Below are 7,587 nucleotides of genomic sequence, written 5' to 3' on the forward strand. Positions count from 1 at the left end.
CAGGGCAGCCAGTACATAAACCGCAAGGGGTACTTTTCAATGGTGCTGCAAGTACTGGTGGATCAAAAGGGACGTTTCACCAACATCAACGTGGGATGGCCAGAAAGGGTTCATGACGCTCGCATCTTCAGGAACACTACTCTGTTTAAATGGCTGCAGCAAGGGATTTACTTCCCAGACCAGAAAATAACCGTTAGGGATGTTGAAATGCCTATAGTTATCCTTGGGGACCCAGCCTACCCCTTAATGCCATGGCTCATGAAGCCGTACACAGGCACCCTGGACAGTAGTCAAGAGCTGTTAAACTACAGGCTGAGCAAGTGCAGAATGGTGGTATAATGTGCATTTGGATGTTTAAAGGGTCACTGCCGCACTTTACTGATTTGCTCAGACCTCAGCCAAACCAATATTCCCATTGTTATTGCTGTTTGCTGTATGCTCCACAATCTCTGTGAGAGTAAGGGGGAGACCTTTATGGCGGGGTGGGAGATTGAGGCAAATCGCCTGGCTGCTGATTACACACAGCCAGACACCAGCGTGATTAGAAGAGCACACCAGGAAGTGCTGCACATCAGAGAAGCTTTGAAAACCAGTTTCATGACTGGCCAGGCTACCGTGTGAAAGTTCTGTTTGTTTCTCCTTGATGAAAACCCGCCCCCTTGATTGACTCATTCCCTGCAAGCAACCCACCCTCCCCCCTTCGATCACAGCTTGCTTTCAAAGGAAATAAAGTCACTATCGTTTAAAAATCATGTATTCTTTATTAATTGATTATAAACATAGGGAGAGAACTGACAAGGTAGCCCAGGTGGGGTTTGGGAGGAGGGAAGGAAAAGGCCACTTCAAAAGTTCAAAATAATGACAGCCTTTTGCTTGGGCTGTCCATTGGGGTGGAGTGGCAGGGTGCCCAGAGCCTCCCCCCACCCGCTTTCTTATACATCTGGGTGAGGAGGCTATGGAACTTGGGGATGGGAGAGGGCAGTTATACAGGGGCTGCAGCGGTACTCTGTGATCCTGCTGCCATTCCTGAAGCTCCACCAGATGCCGGAGCATGTCCGTTTGATCCCGCCACCTCTCCTCACGCTTGTCCCTCCTCTCCTCACGTTCACTGGCAGCTTTCCTGTACTGTGACACCGTGTCCTTCTACTCATTCAGGGGAGCTCTTTCATTGCAGCTTGATTCCATGATCTCAGAGAACATTTTGTCTCGCGTCCATTTTTTTTGCCGCCTTATCTGAGATAGCCTTCGGGACGGAGGAGGGAAGCTTGAAAAATTTGCACTGCGGGAGGGAAAAAAGGGAGAGAAGTATTTAAAAAGATACATTTTACAGAACAATGCTTATACTCTATCACGGTGAACAACACTATTCACATTACATAGCACATGTGATTTCGGTACAAGGTCGCATTTTGCATCTTAATATTGAGTGCCTGCGGCTTTGGTATCAGAGATCACAGACGCAAGTCCGGGCAACAGAATTCGGCTTGCATGCGGCCATGGTAAGCCATTGTCTTTCAGCTTCTGCAACCTTCATAAAAGCAGCGCCCTCCTTTCCCACATACCAAGCAAAGTCCGTTGAGTGCTGCAGTTTACCACTAGCATGGTGTGGTAAAGTGTCCTACCATGGAGGACAGAATAAGGCTGCACTGCCCAGAAACCTGCCCCATCCAACCACCCCTTCTCCCTGACTGCCCCCCCCCCCCCCCCCCCCCCTCTCCCTCCCCACTGCCCCCCGGGACCCCCTCCCCCCCCCCCCCCCGTTCCCCACCCTCTGACCACCCCTATCCACACCCCTGCCCCCTGACCACCACCCCGAACTCCCCTGCCCGCTATCCAACCCTCCCTGCTCCCTTACCACGCTGCCTGGAGCACTGATGGCTGGGCTCTGCAGCTGCCCTTTCCGGCTGCCCAGAGCATTGTACCAGCGGCACGACGCACTGAGGCTGTGGGGAAGGGGGAACAGCGTGGAAGGGGCCGGGGGTGAGCCTCCCAGGGCAGGAGCTCAGGGGCTGGGCAGGAGGGTCCCACAGGCCAGATGTGGCCTGCGAGCCATAGTTTGCCCACCTCTGGTCTAGAGAACATGGCTGCATTAGCACAGCCTGCCCTCTCCTTGGCCACAGCAACGGAAGATGACAGTGAGGTGCAACATGTCTCCCCCAGGAGGGAGAGATTCTGAGGGGACATGGGATTGTCCTGCAGGCTCCCCTCTTGTGCTGAAAAGAGGGGGTATGTCTAATTGCAATGTAAGCCCAGGGTTAGTGGAATGAGAGTCTGCAAATCCTGGGCTCAAGACCCCAGGGTTTGAGCATCTAGACTGACTGGCAACCCTACGTTAAGGATTTTCTAAACCAGGGCTCCAGCGTTCACATTGGGCTTGAAAATCTTGATGGTGTCTCCCCCCCCTCCCCCATTACAGGAAGTTTGAGCAGCCTGCCAACACAGCTTGCTGAGCAGTCATGTTTGGCTATGCGTGCCCAGTAATCAGAGCCAGCAATATCGAGGAGGTGTCATTTGAAGAACTTCTCTTGCTTGAGCTTTCACTCCTGGTTCAGGAAACGGGCAGAGCTTCCAGGAGATGCTGGTAGACATTCCAGCAGCATTTTCTGACCACCAAAGGCACCTGGCAGAGCAGCAGAAGGAGAACACAGACATAGACTCAAACTGGCGGACGCTGTTCATGACACTCAGTACAGCCTCTGAGGCCCCCGAAGTAGGCTGCATCTGCCCTATGGGGCTACACCTAACTATACAGGTATAGTCTCTGTACTATAGACATACCCTTCCTTGCAACCTCACTGCTGGAGAAACACAGGCACAACACACATTCTTAGCAGGCACTACGAGACCTGACAAACTTGTACCTGCATTGTGTAAGGTTCTGCATTTAGCTGCCTCTCTTATCATGGGTTCACAGCAGTGTTGCAAATGAGGGGATGAGAGCAGGAACTCAAATCCCACATTCCAGGTGCAGTTCAGGAGCTACCTGAAGCTGGTAGAGATGTCAATGTCATCAGTTCCCTCTCTCTGGGCCAGGCTGACCTGGACACCTTTCAGGATCAGGATGACACAGGCCTAATGATATCATGGTGGCTTGCAGGCTCCCAAGCAGTAGTGCAAGTAGGTTGGTACCCTACAGTATGCAGTACCAACAAGAGATTTTTAGCGGGTACGGAGTACTGGAAAGACTTGGGGCTAGCACCCCTCTCCGAGGGGTGGGGCGGGGCTGCACTCTGCTCCTTAAAGGAGCAGAATGCAGCGAGAGGTGGCATTCATTCTTTATATGGCCTTTGTTTAAGTTTGTTAGCATATGTATTGTGTTGTTTAGTTGGTCAGGAGCCCTCAAGAAGGGAGGGGTGTGGGGGGACAGAAGGTATTTAAACTGTGTTTTTTATTCTGTTTCTCCCCATTGGTCTGAATTATCCATGACATTCATACTGCATCACATCAAGTCCAAATCATTAAGAGAAATGCCTCTGCTTCCACTGACCAGAGGATATTTGGATTCCGATGTCAGGCCAGTTCTGCAGCCTTACAGGAACCAGGTGTTGTCCACAGTGTACACAGAATTCTTCTTTGAAGCGAAACTAGTCTAACATGCATTTTGTTAACTGGAACTGGAGCAGCAAAACAAAGAAAACAAATGCCTCATTTTCCAGCTTTATGGATGAGAGAACTGTAAGTGAAGATTATAATGCCGGACACTGACGGCCTTAAACCAGCTGCCTCAGGAATCTGCCAAGAACTTTGCTGAAAATATGTTCCTCATCTTAGCAACAGAGCTAAGACTTATCACACATCTGCCCACCTTTATTTGAATGAAGCTCCTTCTGGTCTAACAGCTCAGGCATCTCAGTGTCATCCAGAATAATTTACAAACTTGGAATCTAATCCTGTAAAACCTTAATCATTTGGTCAATCCCATTGAAGACAATGGTCCTGCTAGTGAAGGCAGGGGGCTGGACTCAATGACCTTTTGGGGTCCCTTCCAGCTCTATGAGATAGGTATATCTCCATATATATATATATTAATGTTTGGGTACAATACCATAATGCAGTTTAGGATACAGTTCTACTTAAAATTTGTCTTTTAATAAGTCATACATATGCTGAAATGGCTCCTCACCCAACTCCCATATTCCACATAAACAGACAAATACTACATATTTGGGGGGAAACTGAGTAGTTAAGCATGTTGATGTTTGTATACACAAACACCCATTTATTTCATCACTATACTGGAAAATATAGCTGAACTTAAACTTTCTTCAGATTCCATAGAAAATTAACAGCCCCAATTGTTTTCAGTGTTAATATGTGCCTGAAAAAATTACAGGCCTTCTAAGAGAAAAGAATCAGTTCACACTTACTGAAAAAAAAAAATCCTTCCAACTGGTGTTCAAAAGAGTGCTACAAGACACATACATACCATGAGCAGAGGGTGGAGAGGAGACCCTCCCACACTATGACCAGCAAAAAATAACAACAACAACAAAATCTCAAAGAGGCAGAGGTTCACAGATTTGCAAACCTAAAAACCTGTGTTATGCTTTAAACCACCTCAGAACATAGCCGGTTTATGAACATTAAAAAGTTAACTGCAAAGGAACACTGAAGCCCATTTACCTGAATGTGTGCCAGCCAATGCCCTCACTGACGAAAGGTGCAGACACACCTGAACAGCTATAAATTAACCTTGCCCTTTTAGGCTAAACAGAGTCATGTCACTGGCTCCATCTCTGTTGTTACATAACAGAGAACAAAACTCCAGTGGGGCACGGTGCTGGCACATAGGGTCTCAGGTACGTGGTGTGATTTTTCAGAATTTCTTTTGGGAATAGTCATGTATGTGAAATAGCTGGTCCTTATGATTATGCTATTCCTATGCATGTATATTCATCTTAGTATCTGAAGTTATAAATATTAGCTATGTGTACTACTACGTGTTTGCTCCTCTGGTAATGCCCACAAGGTATTCAGCCAGCACATGAAGGGACAAGTCAAGTTGAATGGCCCATTAAGGAACACTTAGTTCATAATGGACCCTGGAAAATGCCTGTCTACAACTGACTTTTTGTGAACGTTCTAACTCGAATATGGACATTGTAACTCCAAACACCATCTTTCACAGTGAGAACAGATTTCCCTTTACTTGGCACTTTTGGCAGAAGATAAAAGACCCTGGCCTTGAAACATCTCCATTTTGCCTCTTTCCCCAGCCTCTGGACTATGAACATATACTAATGGGAGCATTCTAACCAAGGGACTGAGGACTGTAAGGTAATCTGGAGCATTCATATTTCCTTGATCCTTCGTAGATGGATTTATGAGTTGGATATGGTACAGAGACTGTTCTAGCCTCATTGATTGCTGATTTCTCCCTTGCCTTGCGATGGACAAAGATCAGATGTCTGCTGACTTTCTCACAAGTCAGCAGCCTTTGATACTCTTGCTTGGGTGTTTTTTTCTTTCCTCTCCAAATGTCAAAGCCTGTTCTTATTGAACTCAATAGCAAAACTCCTTTTGATTTCAATGGGAACAGGAGCTGGCCCCAAGAGATCAGAGAATGTGATTTTGATCAATTGCTTATCTGTCCAGAGACAGTTCTCATGCACATTCTGCCAGGCTGATTTTGATTGCCCCTCCTGTATGTCATGCTGAGGAAAATAAAACAATTTGGGCTGTAGTTCTATCAAGATGTACATGGCACACACAGTTCTATGCCTCTTTTCCATCAAACCCAAATGGTGCAGCATCTTTGCTTTCCTAGTGCCTTGTGGAGAGCAATACGTAGATAAAGGTAAGCTGGCAGAAGCTTAGTTTGGACATAAGGGAGGCACTGATAGTGTGTTAAGGGAAAGTGGGGTGATTGTCCTTCCTATCCTTTCATTTAAGTAGTTTTCAATTTGGGGTGCTGCTGGATCCTCAATGACACCAGGGGCCCAAAGCATCATTTTACAACTGCAGCTGTTTAACATTTTAGACAGGTAAGGGGGGTGTCGGAGGGGATGGGGAGAGCATGGGGGCTCCAGGCTGGGGGCAGGGAAGAGAGGAGTCACATGGAGGGTCACGTGCCCCCCATCACTCCCATGAGTGCAGTACCAGCAAGAAATGATTTCTACTTGCACCACTGCTCCCAAGAGATGGTGAGGGTGGCAGCTATAATAGTAAAGGGCTCTTCTTCCAGTCTCCCTCTGTCCACCTGAGTGACTCCCAAATAACGTCCAAGAAGTGTGGGGGCACCCTCATTCATTAACACAAACCAAACAAACACATTGCAGTTATACACATTCCCTCCCATGTCTAAAATCATTCAGTTGATTGTCATGCCAAACCTGGACTCTACCAGGAGCTCAGAAGCGCAGCACTGTTCTTGTAACCTAAACAATTCGATATGCATCCGAAGAAGTGGGTTGTAGTCCACGAAAGCTTATGCTCTAATAAATTTGTTAGTCTCTAAGGTGCCACAAGTACTCCTGTTCTTTTTGCGGATACAGACTAACACGGCTGCTACTCTGAAAACTAAACAATTCAGTTTGTACCCATCTGTTTGTCTCCACCTTTTCCTATCTTTCATAAACAATTATTTGTAATAGACCAAGTTGGACTTTTAATAGGCAGAACAACAGTTATTCCCCCTCTTTATGAACCAAATCTGATGAGATGTTGGTTCATAAATTCCAAAGCCGTATTTTATTCTCTGTATTTAACAACAAAAAGGTAGTTATATTTTAAGGTTTACAAATATTGTGTCTCAAAATTGGGATTTCCCTTCTTTGTGTAGATATACAGAACTTAGTTCCTTCAGATGTGAAAAAAAGCTAAGAATTTATAACTCACAAACCCCTCTTATTTATACTTAAGCTGTTTAGGCCTGGTCTTCTCTAGAAAATTAAGTTGGTTTAACTACATCTATCAGGGGTGTGAAAGTTTCACATCTCTGAGCAGTGACCTAACCCCTGGTGTGGACAGAATGGAAGAATTCTTCCACCAACCTAGCTATCGCCTTTTGGGGGTGGATTATCTCTGCGCCAGGAGACCCCCCCATCGGTATAGGTACACTGCCGCTATGGCCTTTTAAGTGTTGACAGGCCCTTAGAAACATACCAGCTCTGACCATGTCTTTGGGTCAGTGCCAGAATGGGTAAAGACTGGAGGGAGGGGAACAACCCTGCCCCTCTTTTGGCGCTTTCAGGTGTCTCCAGCTTCACTCGGACACGAGCTGGGGAAGTTCGAGGCACTTGCTTAGTTCGGGGCCAGCTCGGCCCGCGAGGCGCACAGCAGTCAGGACAAGGCTGTTGCTCGGGGCTGTGAACCCCCCCGGCAATGCCGTTAACCCCGGCGGTGGGGTACCAATGCCCGCGGGAGCGGCTCCCCCTGGGCCGCGGCCCGGGGACAAGGCGGGCGGGCGCCCTGCCGCGGGTGTCTGACACGCCACTCTCGCTCCGCGGGGCAGCAGCCCTGCCACGCCCGCCGCCTGCCGACCCAGCGGCCCCGGGCTGATCGACCCGCCACGCGCGGGCCCGGCTGGCCGGTCAGACGCCGCAGCGCTCCCGGCTCGCCCGGCTCGGCCCTAGCCTGGCGGCGGCC

At 48.2% G+C, this 7,587-nt stretch overlaps 1 long non-coding RNA gene across 2 annotated transcripts in view; it reads right to left on the reverse strand.

Moving 5' to 3' along the window:
• Positions 1 to 1,981: 1,981 nt before the first annotated feature.
• LOC117877969 overlaps positions 1,982 to 7,587 on the reverse strand; it is a 31,520-nt gene continuing 25,914 nt past the window's right edge. Inside the window, exons 1-3 of one of the 2 annotated variants that reach the window (XR_004645867.1) lie at positions 7,105 to 7,372; positions 3,488 to 3,614; positions 1,982 to 2,620 (exon numbers count right to left, since the gene is read on the reverse strand). This is a non-coding gene — a long non-coding RNA (uncharacterized LOC117877969). Of the gene's footprint in view, positions 2,621 to 3,487; positions 3,615 to 7,104; positions 7,373 to 7,587 lie in introns of those variants that run through there. The other variant, XR_004645866.1, reaches the window with a different exon arrangement.

This window comes from Trachemys scripta, chromosome 5, assembly GCF_013100865.1.
Source record: "Trachemys scripta elegans isolate TJP31775 chromosome 5, CAS_Tse_1.0, whole genome shotgun sequence".
NCBI classification, from domain to species: Eukaryota; Metazoa; Chordata; order Testudines; family Emydidae; genus Trachemys; species Trachemys scripta.